Raw genomic sequence first — 13,456 nt, forward strand, 5'->3', positions numbered from 1 at the left:
TTGAAGTAATATTGGAAGATAAGCAACAACAACAGATGCCACAACATGTACCAGATACCAATTAGGCTCCATTAGGTGGTGAATTAAAGAAAGATACACAATTGGTTAAAACTTCAGCATATCAACATCCACATCACCCTGCAAGAAAACAACCAACACGATGGCAAAAAATTAGCCACAAGGACAACAACCCCCACATGATAGATAGAGAGGGGTGACGATCCACCTACTACACATCAACACAGAAGAGCTGCAAGGGTCAACTTCCATCTCAAGCGAGCGAGGAAACGACTAGATTGAGGGTTCACCTTTCTCTTGGATGTCTAGATGCACGTGCATGGTACCAGTGGACTACTCTTTTGAGTAGATCTTATTATTTGTGTTCTTCTTATGTTTCTGGGACGAAACATGTTTAAGGGGGGGTGGAATGTAGTATACCTAAGGGGGATAGTATGGGGTACATAGGGAGGTATCCAAGGGAATAATGTAATAATGGGATGGGCCATAGTAATAAATAAAGTGGTTAACCCGTATCATGTAAGGGACCACAAGTAATTAGTAATAATGTAATAAGCCCATTGTATTAGATAGATGGTATTGAGGGAACCATGGTAATGACCCATGATATTGTATGTATGAGGCCTATATAAAGGCGAGAGACTCCCCATTGAGAGATTTCAAGGAATATTGTATGAACAAGAATATGGCTTGTGGAGTGTTCTCCTTCCTTAAGGAGTGAATGTATGGTGTTGCCATACCTTAAGGGTTTGATCAATTAAGATGCATTTCTATCTATTTCTATCTTGTTATTTCTGGGTATATTTTTATTCTCATATATTTTCAGATCAGATCTATGACAAATTTGCTTCCCCTTATCAGGTTTTGGCTCAAAATTAGAACATGCATAAGACTTTGAAGATTTTAGCTCGGTCACCAATGACTGCTTTGCGTGACACTCATTTTTGTTGTGAGTGGGACTCTTGTGGAAGTCACACCACTTTCCTATGTCTTTCTTCACATTCGTGGTGCCATTATTTGCTTGCAGATTCAATGGGTTGTCCTAGGTCACTCCATGTTGGCTCTATCCTTTGTTCTGTCGTTTGGGGGTACTCTTTCCCTGCTTTTGATTCATAGATCGAAAGTCACATGTTTCGTTTAATTTTTTTGTTCAATATTAGTAGCATATCAATATATTGCACCAAGGGAGGAGATGTCGATGAACTCCATTTCTTCCTTAATGTATTTCTGTAGTCAACTATGATACTTGAGCACCATATGTCGCTCAGAGTCTTTGATACCCATGTATGCAAAATATTTGTGAAATCATGCACATATAGGTCCCTTTGATGTCATAGTGTTGTCCATTGTATACACTTTTCCTCATATCTTCCCACAGGGTATTACTATTCCTTGGAAGTATCTTGAAAGAGATCCAAGAGGATGTGGTTATAAATAGAGAGGGTTCCTAAGCCCTATTCTCACAATAAGTTTCCCACCATTAGTTGACATGGGGGGAAGCCTTAAGCATTGAAAAAGTAATTCTCTCCCTATCAGAGGAACTATAGACCAAAAAATAACCTCCTATCAGATCCAACCATTTATCTATAATATCTGCATCCAGTCGACCTTTAAATATAGGGATGTCAAAGTTAAATTATACCTTGAAGGGGGTGGCACCTCCGAAATGACTGTTGGATGAATATGTGTCATCGGTGGGCTTCCGTCAAGGGATCTGGGAAAAGTTTCTCTCTTATATTTCTTTTTTCTGCTATGGGATGTCATTAGTGTCGGTGGGGATGGTCTTCCGAAGGCTTAACTAGCTCATGTCTCAACTCCTTATACCCCAACCTCACTGGGGACATGCACAAAAAATGAAGAAAGATTAGACCACTCTGATACCACTGATCTTTATTTGTGAAGGAACAAAATTAAATATAGATATAAACAAAAATAGAGGGTTATAATGAAACAAAATTGCAACTCATTAATAACAAAGTACTGAAAACTATTTACATGCAGAATGGAAATAAACTAGATCGGGTGATGGTAGCTTACCTATGAGAAGAGATGTTGCGACTACATGCCTTTTGAACCACATTGCAATGAGACTCAGATGTATTTTTATTATCGAGAAATAGTGGAAAACCCTAAATGTCCAAAAACCTAACCATAGGCTGTCACACTCCCATACTAAAGTAAATTTTTTTTTTTGATGGTTTACGGTATTAATTACCTTACGATGACTCTACATATTCTCCACATTAATATTCTTGTAAATACATTACTGCAGCGTGATTTTAAGTTTTACCTCTACGCATATATGGTTACACATATACTTGTACACACTTATTGATAACATATAATATACTCGTACACACTTATTGATAACATATATTTCATTTGCATAATGGTTATAATGCATTATATTCACTTTCATTATACATATATCACCTTAAAGGATTCGCTGCTATATATATTCGTGGATCAGTTACTCATAGACATATTCTAAAATTGAACACGGAACATATACAATGCACAGTTTGCGATAACGTATTAATGGCAACAGCTATAATACTCTGATTTCCGTATCCCGAAATCTCTGCGTTTATGATACTTGTCCGGCCTCGGCATCAGAAACCAGTTGTCAATACTAGCGTTGTCCATCTGGATGGATAGACGGTTCGATGGCATGCGGCCATGTGCGCCCGGTGCTCCAAGCGTCTACGGCCTGACACCTCGGGCATTGCTGTTTTCGTGCCTGAAGGTTCCCGAGACCCACCGGCTATCGAACGACGATAAGGGCACATTGCGGATCGATGGTTAGGAATGCGCCACGAAACGGTAAAAGGGAAAAAGATATTTAATAATAGGTCTCTCCTTCTGTCGGGTTCTAGTTTTCATTTTTGTATGAGTTTGCATCGCTACCGCACTGTAACATTTTGTTTGTTTCGCCATTCTTTCAGCTGCCGTCAATACCACGCTTCGGTTCAGGTATGCGGCTATGGTGTTCAGTTAGTCTTTTCCTCACGCTTACAGTTACTGGTTACATCGCTTAGGCGATTCCATTCTGGTTAACGCCGGTATTAGTTTCCCCTTTTTATTTTATTACAGTCCTTCAATGATTTACACAGATTCTCAATTTACTAATTGGTTGATGTTTTCAGGTAGATGGCTCATCGCTGATCCATTGAAGACAAGGAATTTCTTCACTCTGCCGGCAGCCCATTACCAGGTAAGTTTAAATACTGCCGCGACTTCCTATATTCGACTTATCCGAAGCAATGGCTGAACCTTTACTCCCTTGGGCAGGGATGTCGGTCATTATCTCTTCGAGTTCGGTCCCTGCACAAGTTCAGGGTTCTTCCGGATGACAGTCAGGTTTCTTGCCCTGCTTAGGCGGAACACCTCTGTCGGGAAGCACTGCGTGCTGAGCTTTGATTGTTTAACCGTGATTCACTTAGCATGTATATCTAGCGTTTTAGCCATGAAGCTTGTTCTCTTTTGAACGCAGACAGTGGTTATTGACTGAACTATGGTACTGAGCTGTGAGGGTTTGATTCTGGATTAAAACTTGTTGAGATATCATATGTATAAGATACAGGTAACTCCGTAAGTTCAATTCTGTTCATAATGTTATTCTTCGATTAACCGTCTTCTCTGAACGGGTTTTATTTACAGTTTCAATGTTTGATTTGTAATATCTATTTGGCAGAGTAAAACTACTGTTATTGTCTTTCCGTTTTAATGATGAATCCATATAGTTATATTTCCGACTTTGGTGCCCCTGCTGGCTAGCACAAGCTTCAGCCCAGCTAGAGTAGCATATGCAGAGCGGGGTTTACCAGTAAGCTTGGCTGAGGATGCATGTAACCACGGTTATCATGCCACTTCCTCGGCATTCATACTCATTTGTTTGTGTCGTTAACCGTGAATGTGTATATATATTTAATCTGCTGCTCACAGCTATATGTTTACGGGTAATGTTACAGTGTGGTCCTGTTTTGTTCTCAATCTCTTTCTCGCGGTCCTCTTACGGGGTTTAATATATATACCATTACTTTTCTATGACTAATGATACAGCTTGTCTACGGATTCGTTTGGTCTGCGAGACATACCAGACTCGCCTTATGGATATATGTCGTGATTTTATGTGCATAATACAGTCTTTTTGCAAAGAACGCTTGTTCATTTCCTTTCGTTTCTTTCTGTACATAAAGATTTCTAGTTCTTTACTTCGACACTTAAATATAAATAGAGGGTTTTACAGTATCACTTCTGTTCGTAAATTCTTGCTATCACCGAAGTAACAATGACCTGTTTATTCCGTTTTCTACTTTTATTTCAAATGAGGAATGCAAGGAATTTTAATGTTCTTTCCTACAGAATGCAAGTTTGTTTCGGTCTCTGTCTGTAATACAGAAGTTAATGTTCTTTTCTTGTTTCTGTTAAAGAAGAATAGTCAGATGTTTTCCCGCTATTTCTATTTTCTTAGCACAGAACAATACAAGAGACATCTCAGCAGATTTATATATACATAGTAAGCCATACCTGCTTATCTGCAAACCTACTTGTAATGCTTGTCAATCCACCCATCCGTAGGAAGATTCTTCACGATCTTCCACCCCCAAGCACTTGCAGAACCTCTTGACTGCAGTTTCTCTGGCTTTTGCTAGATCTCGCTATCTGGTCCTAACCAGACATAGCGCATACAGGAAAATTCCTTTCCTTTTTCCTATGCCATCTGATCATAACCAGACATAGCATAACTTTTTTTCTCTGCCATCTGATCCTTACCAGACTTGGCAATCTTTCCCCTTTTCCTCTGGGGACTCAACTACCTCCTGAAGGTAGTTAGGGTTTTATTTTTAACTGCCTCCACAGTTATTAATCATGATTAATCATATGCTCAAATCAAATAGTACTAACACAATTTTTAATTATCATAATACTAGCAACAGAGTTATGTACTTTTCAAATAAAGTCTTTGTTCATAGTTACTTTTACTATTTACCAACATTAACTTTTCACGAGGGATGTTACATCTCCCCCCCCCTGAAAGTCTACATCGTCCCGATGTTTCTGCTCATTCAAAAACAATCTGGGATAAGTATCCCTCATAATCTGTTCATTCTCCCAGGTGGCCTCATCAGGCCCAAAGTGCTGCCACTGCACTTTAACCTGGCTGATGACCTTTTTCCGCAGCTCGACTCTTCTCCGATCTAATATGTTCACTGGTTCGACCAGGAACTCTCCTTCCGGTTCCACCTGAAACACATAATAATCAGATTAGCTGCTTACTAGCATTCTATTTCAGTTTACATTATTTAACAGTCTTCCCTTACCTGAATGTCCTACCAACTTATTATATGCCTAGGGTCATAAAAATATCTCTTTAAAACTGATACATGGAAGACATTATGAACCTGGATATGGCTGGGCAGGGCGAGCTGGTAAGCTACCGGCCCTACTCGTGCCAGAATTTGGAATGGTCCACAAAAACGCGGTGCCAATTTGGCACAAGCATTCCATTGGAGGGTACTTTTTCTAGCTCGTATTCTGATGTACACATGCTCACCCACTTGGTACTCTTTAAATGTTCTCTTCCGATCTGCAAAATTCTTCTGCCTGTCCTGAGCCATCTTTAGATTAGCTCGAACCTTTTTCACCATGACTTCCATCTCCTCCAACATCTCAGGGCCCAGCAAGAATTTGTCGTCCGGTCCACCCCAACTGGAGGGTGTGCGGCATTTCCGGCCGTAAAGCACTTCGAATGGGCTCATCCTCAAGGATGCATGATAACCATTGTTATAGGCGAATTCCACTAGGTGTAAATACTCCTCCCATCGCGTAGGTTGCTGCATCACGTAAGACCTCAGCATGTCTTCCACTACTTGATTCACTCGCTCAGTCTGCCCGTCAGTTTGCGGATGATATGCGGTGCTGAAGTTCAACTGAGTTCCTAGACCTTCAAATAAGGTCCTCCAAAAAGCTGAGATAAATTTAACATCACGGTCAGATATTATTATTTTTGGCAGCCCATGAAGTTTAAATATATTTTGCATGAAAATGTTTGCGATTTGAGCTGCACGATAAGTGGATTGAACCGGTATGAAGTGAGCTGACTTGCTGAGTTTATCTACTACTACCATTATAGAATCATTGTTCTTTTTGGATTTTGGCAAACCTGTAATAAAGTCCATGGTTATGGTCTCCCATTTCCACTCTGGTATGGGTAATGGCTGTAGTAACCCCGCAGGGTGCTGATGTTCAGCCTTCACCTGTTGACACTCTAAGCAGCGCGCCAGGTATTCTATCACATCCTTTTTCATGCCTGGCCAGTAGTACTCCTTCCTTAGCGAGGTGATTAATTTCTGGTAACCAGGATGTCCTGCATAAGGACTTTTATGATATTCATCCAGAATCTTTTCTTTAATGCCGCTCTGATTGGGTACATAAATCTTCTTCTGGTAGCACAAAATTCCGGCTGCATTCAAGGTGTACCCTTGTTGTATTAAGCGGGTATCTGAATTCTGTACCAATTGCTTCTTTTGCAAGTAAATCTGATCTTGTGCAGCAGCCTCGTCAATCTCTTTGTCAAGGGTGGACCATCCTTGACTAATACCAATTTCATAAATGCAGTGCACTTTTCGGCTCAGTGCATCAGCTACTCTGTTTTCTTTTCCCTTTAAGTGTTTAATTTCGAAATCGAAATTTCCCAAAAAGTCCACCCATCTTGCTTGTCTTGCGTTTAAAGTCGGTTGACTAAAGTAACTAGTCAAGCTGTGGTGATCCGTCATCAGCAAAAATTTTCTCCCCACTAAATAATGGCGCCACATCTTTAATGCATGAATCACCGCGGTTAATTCCAGATCATAGGCAGAATATTTCTGCTCATGTTCTTTTAACTTTCTGGATTCATATGCAATTACTTTACCTTCCTGCATTAGCACTCCACCCACGCCCTCCTTACTGGCATCCGTGCAAACTACATATTCCTTTTCGGGATCTGCCACACACAATACAGGTTTGGTGGTAAGTAGATGTTTGAGCTGTTCCATTTAAATACTTCTTTTGCGCAACTCTGAAAAACCTTCTACAAACCGCCAATAATATCCAGCCAGCCCTATGAAGGATCGAATATCTGCTACATCTTTGGGTGTTGGCCATTCCATTATAGTTTTGATCTTTTCGGGGTCTACAGCTATACCCTCCTTCGTAATAATGTGGCCCAAATATTGGATCTGTTCTTTATAAAAATCACATTTGCTGAATTTACCATATAATTGATGCTCCCGTAATGTCTGTAGCACTATCCTCAGATGTTCCTCATGCTCCTTGATATTCCGGGAGTATATAAGTATATCATCAATGAAGATCAATACAAATTTGTCTAGGTATTGATGAAATACATTGTTCATCAAACACATGAATGTCGCAGGTGCATTAGTTAATCCAAAAGGCAGTACCACAAACTCGTAGTGTCCGTAGCGAGTACGAAAAGCTGTCTTGGCTATGTCCTCATCTTTAATTCTGATTTGATGGTAACCCGATCTTAAATCGATCTTTGAGAAGATTGTCGCCCCCTTTACCTGATCAAACAACTCATCAATGCGGGGTAGTGGATATTTGTTTTTAACTGTCAGTTTGTTCAGCTGTCTATAATCTATGCACATACGCAGAGTTCCATCTTTTTTTCTCACAAATAGCACAGGAGCTCCCCAAGGAGATACACTGGGACGGATATACTTCTTGTCCAACAGCTCTTGCAGTTGCATTTTTAATTCAGTTAACTCCGGCACACTCATCCGATAGGGTGCTCGGGACACTGGGGCTGCTCCGGGTACCAACTCAATGGTGAAGTCTAAATCTCTTTTGGGCGGCAGTCCTGGAATTTCTTCAGGAAATACGTCTGCAAAATCTTGCACTACCGGTATATTTTCAATAGTTGCAACCTTATCCACAGAACCTGCGTACCCTACTTGTACTGCATAAATCTGGCATTTCTTCCGGACACATTTAACCAGCTGTGAGGTCGTGATTGGCTGGATCTGCACTGGTTTCTGGATGCCTTGAATCTCTTTTTCCACCCCCAGCTCATCTCGGTAAGAGACTGTTTTCGTTTTACAATTAATTACAGACCATCGCTGTTCCAACCAGTCCATTCCTATCAGAACATCATAGGACCCAAGAGGGAGTACGTTTAATTCAGTTGTTATTGTTTGGCCAGCTATCCTTAATGGACAGTTGCTGACTTTAGTCAGTACTCGTCTTTTGGCCCCAGTGGCCAGCTGTACTAGCCAAGGGCTTTTAAATTTAATAGTTTGCAAACCACAGCTTTCCACAACTTTGGGACTTACATAGCTTAAAGTAGCTCCTGGATCTACTAAAATAGAAACAGTTCGATCAAAGATCTTACCTTCAAACTCTATCATTGTTGGCTGGTAATCAGCTTGTCGATCCTCCAGTGCTGCATTTATTCTGGGCATAGATCGGGCCACATCTCCTACTGTAGAAGCTTCATAGATCTGGGACAACTGATCGCTTTCCTTCCGATGAGGGCAATGTTTAATATAATGGGGTCCACCACAACCCCAACACTGAACGGGTGGCCTCGCCGAGCCTTCATTGTCCAATCTAACTTGCTGTTCACTATATTTAGATTCAGTAGGAGGCTTGAATCTGTTCTGATTTTTAGCTGGATTTCTAGTATTGGCCCCTTTCGAGAATCCTTTTTGAAAGCTGCTGCGAGTTCCCTTAGTTCCCACAGGCATTCTGCTGCCCCTCTTATCTGTCCAACGCTTCCCAGAACTTTCTCCTTTTTGTTTGTTTTGCTGATAACATAGTCTTGCCTTCCGAATTGCTTCATCCATCGTCTTCGGATTATCAAACTCTATCCTTTCTCGCATTGCCAGAGGTAGGCTACTAACAAACCTTTGTACCTTAGCCTTTTCTTCACGAATATACGGCACATAACGAAGCAGGGATGTGAATTTAGTTACGAACTCGTCAATGGTATGCTGTCCAAGTCGCAGATCATGAAATTCCCGCGCTTTTTCATCGTAAAAGCGTTCTGTTAGGTTCTTCTCCTTGAAATACCTCTGAAAAACTTCCCAGGTCACATCCTGCTCACTCACTCCCCTCACCATCTTGACCTCCTCCCACCATAGTGTGGCTTTGGCCTGCAGCTGAAATATAGCCAGCCTGGCTTTAAGATGATGATCATACTCGTATACTTGAAAATACTTATTCATATTAATTAGCCATGCCTCTGCAGCTTCTTCTGACTCCCCATCGAAATGAGGTGGTTTAATCTTCCGAAATTCTCCTTGAAGTTCCATCCGTGGTCTTTTTGGAGTTTGATATTCAGAAGCATTGACAGACTTCTCTCCTCGCGTCTCCCCTCTGTCCTCTGCTTCCTCCTGTTCAGTGTGATAGCTCTGTTCATCTGTTACTGGTGCCTGTTCAGGCCTCGGATGTGACTGCTGTTGATGTTGCTTATCAGATAAGCTTTTCAGAATCCTCTCTTGTTCCACATTTAGTCTTGCATTATCTGCACGCAACCGGGCCATTTCGTCCTTTAGTTCCTGAACTGTTCTCATGAGCGTCGAATCAGTATTGCGGCCTTCTGCTCCCAGTTGCACCCAAAGCTCAGGATTTCCCTGAGGTTGCCTCACGTTATCGGGTTGATCCAAATTTCCATGGGGAGCGCTATTTGCTCTCCTCATTCTGCTGCTACCTGCTTAAGAATAACTCATTAAACAGATATAATTTGTTTTTAGCACACTCTCAACTTTTGTCATGACACTGTATATTTACATTGCTGCATAACTCGAAATTTTCCCAAAGGTCACAGAGTTGTAAACCTGGGCTCTGATACCAATTTGTCACACTCCCATACTAAAGTAAATTTTTTTTTTTGATGGTTTACGGTATTAATTACCTTACGATGACTCTACATATTCTCCACATTAATATTCTTGTAAATACATTACTGCAGCGTGATTTTAAGTTTTACCTCTACGCATATATGGTTACACATATACTTGTACACACTTATTGATAACATATAATATACTCGTACACACTTATTGATAACATATATTTCATTTGCATAATGGTTATAATGCATTATATTCACTTTCATTATACATATATCACCTTAGAGGATTCGCTGCTATATATATTCGTGGATCAGTTACTCATAGATATATTCTAAAATTGAACACGGAACATATACAATGCACAGTTTGCGATAGCGTATTAATGGCAACAGCTATAATACTCTGATTTCCGTATCCCGAAATCTCTGCGTTTATGATACTTGTCCGGCCTCGGCATCAGAAACCAGTTGTCAATACCAGCGTTGTCCATATGGATGGATAGACGGTTCGATGGCATGCGGCCATGTGCGCCCGGTGCTCCAAGCGTCTACGGCCTGACACCTCGGGCATTGCTGTTTTTGCGCCTGAAGGTTCCCGAGACCCACCGGCTATCGAACGGCGATAAGGGCACATTGCGGATCGATGGTTAGGAATGCGCCACGAAACGGTAAAAGGGAAAAAGATATTTAATAACAGGTCTCTCCTTCTGTCGGGTTCTAGTTTTCATTTTTGTATGAGTTTGCATCGCTACCGCACTGTAACATTTTGTTTGTTTCGCCATTCTTTCAGCTGCCATCAATACCACGCTTCGGTTCAGGTATACGTCTATGGTGTTCAGTTAGTCTTTTCCTCACGCTTACAGTTACTGGTTACATCGCTTAGGCGATTCCATTCTGGTTAACGCCGGTATTAGTTTCCCCTTTTTATTTTATTACAGTCCTTCAATGATTTACACAGATTCTCAATTTACTAATTGGTTGATGTTTTCAGGTAGATGGCTCATCGCTGATCCATTGAAGACAAGGAATTTCTTCACTCTGTCGGCAGCCCATTACCAGGTAAGTTTAAATACTGCCGCGACTTCCTATATTCGACTTATCCGAAGCAATGGCTGAACCTTTACTCCCTTGGGCAGGGATGTCGGTCATTATCTCTTCGAGTTCGGTCCCTGCACAAGTTCAGGGTTCTTCCGGATGACAGTCAGGTTTCTTGCCCTGCTTAGGCGGAACACCTCTGTCGGGAAGCACTGCGTGCTGAGCTTTGATTGTTTAACCGTGATTCACTTAGCATGTATATCTAGCATTTTAGCCATGAAGCTTGTTCTCTTTTGAACGCAGACAGTGGTTATTGACTGAACTATGGTACTGAGCTGTGAGGGTTTGATTCTGGATTAAAACTTGTTGAGATATCATATGTATAAGATACGGGTAACTCCGTAAGTTCAATTCTGTTCATAATGTTATTCTTCGATTAACCGTCTTCTCTGAACGGGTTTTATTTACAGTTTCAATGTTTGATTTGTAATATCTATTTGGCAGAGTAAAACTACTGTTATTGTCTTTCCGTTTTAATGATGAATCCATATAGTTATATTTCCGACTTTGGTGCCCCCTGCTGGCTAGCGCAAGCTTCAGCCCAGCTAGAGTAGCATATCCAGAGCGGGGTTTACCAGTAAGCTTGGCTGAGGATGCATGTAACCACGGTTATCATGCCACTTCCTCGGCATTCATACTCATTTGTTTGTGTCGTTAACCGTGAATGTGTATATATATTTAATCTGCTCACGCGACACAACTATATGTTTATCGGGTAATGTTACAGTGTGGTCCTGTTTTGTTCTCAATCTCTGTGATTCTCGCGGTCCTCTTGATCGGGGTTTAATATATATACCATTACTTTTCTATGACTAATGATACAGCTTGTCTACGGATTCGTTTGGTCTGTGAGACATACCAGACTCGCCTTATGGATATATGTCGTGATTTTATGTGCATAATACAGTCTTTTTGCAAAGAACGCTTGTTCATTTCCTTTCGTTTCTTTCTGTACATAAAGATTTCTAGTTCTTTACTTCGACACTTAAATATAAATAGAGGGTTTTACAGTATCACTTCTGTTCGTAAATTCTTGCTATCACCGAAGTAACAATGACCTGTTTATTCCGTTTTCTACTTTTATTTCAAATGAGGAATGCAAGGAATTTTAATGTTCTTTCCTACAGAATGCAAGTTTGTTTCGGTCTCTGTCTGTAATACAGAAGTTAATGTTCTTTTCTTGTTTCTGTTAAAGAAGAATAGTCAGATGTTTTCCCGCTATTTCTATTTTCTTAGCACAGAACAATACAAGAGACATCTCAGCAGATTTATATATACATAGTAAGCCATACCTGCTTATCTGCAAACCTACTTGTAATGCTTGTCAATCCACCCGTCCGTAGGAAGATTCTTCATGATCTTCCACCCCCAAGCACTTGGAGAACCTCTTGACTGCAGTTTCTCTGGCTTTTGCCAGATCTCGCTATCTGGTCCTAACCAGACATAGCGCATACAGGAAAATTCCTTTCCTTTTTCCTATGCCATCTGATCATAACCAGACATAGCATAACTTTTTTTCTCTGCCATCTGATCCTTACCAGACTTGGCAATCTTTCCCCTTTTCCTCTGGGCACTCAACTACCTCCTGAAGGTAGTTAGGGTTTTATTTTTAACTGCCTCCACAGTTATTAATCATGATTAATCATATGCTCAAATCAAATAGTACTAACACAATTTTTAATTATCATAATACTAGCAACAGAGTTATGTACTTTTCAAATAAAGTCTTTGTTCATAGTTACTTTTACTATTTACCAACATTAACTTTTCCCGAGGGATGTTACATCTCCCCCCCCTGAAAGTCTACATCGTCCCGATGTTTCTGCTCATTCAAAAACAATCTGGGATAAGTATCCCTCATAATCTGTTCATTCTCCCAGGTGGCCTCATCAGGCCCAAAGTGCTGCCACTGCACTTTAACCTGGCTGATGACCTTTTTCCGCAGCTCGACACTTCTCCGATCTAATATGTTCACTGGTTCGACCAGGAACTCTCCTTCCGGTTCCACCTGAAACACATAATAATCAGATTAGCTGCTTACTAGCATTCTATTTCAGTTTACATTATTTAACAGTCTTCCCTTACCTGAATGTCCTGCCAACTTATTATATGCCTAGGGTCATAAACATATCTCTTTAAAACTGATACATGGAAGACATTATGAACCCGGATATGGCTGGGCAGGGCGAGCTGGTAAGCTACCGGCCCTACTCGTGCCAGAATTTGGAATGGTCCACAAAAACGCGGTGCCAATTTGGCACAAGCATTCCATTGGAGGGTACTTTTTCTAGCTCGTATTCTGATGTACACATGCTCACCCACTTGGTACTCTTTAAATGTTCTCTTCCGATCTGCAAAATTCTTCTGCCTGTCCTGAGCCATCTTTAGATTAGCTCGAACCTTTTTCACCATGACTTCCATCTCCTCCAACATCTCAGGGCCCAGCAAGAATTTGTCCTCCGGTCCACCCCAACTGGAGGG

Source organism: Pinus tabuliformis, chromosome 5_1 (assembly GCF_031772625.1).
Source record: "Pinus tabuliformis cultivar Carrire ecotype Pingquan chromosome 5_1, CPIR1, whole genome shotgun sequence".
In the NCBI taxonomy this organism is placed as follows: domain Eukaryota; kingdom Viridiplantae; phylum Streptophyta; class Pinopsida; order Pinales; family Pinaceae; genus Pinus; species Pinus tabuliformis.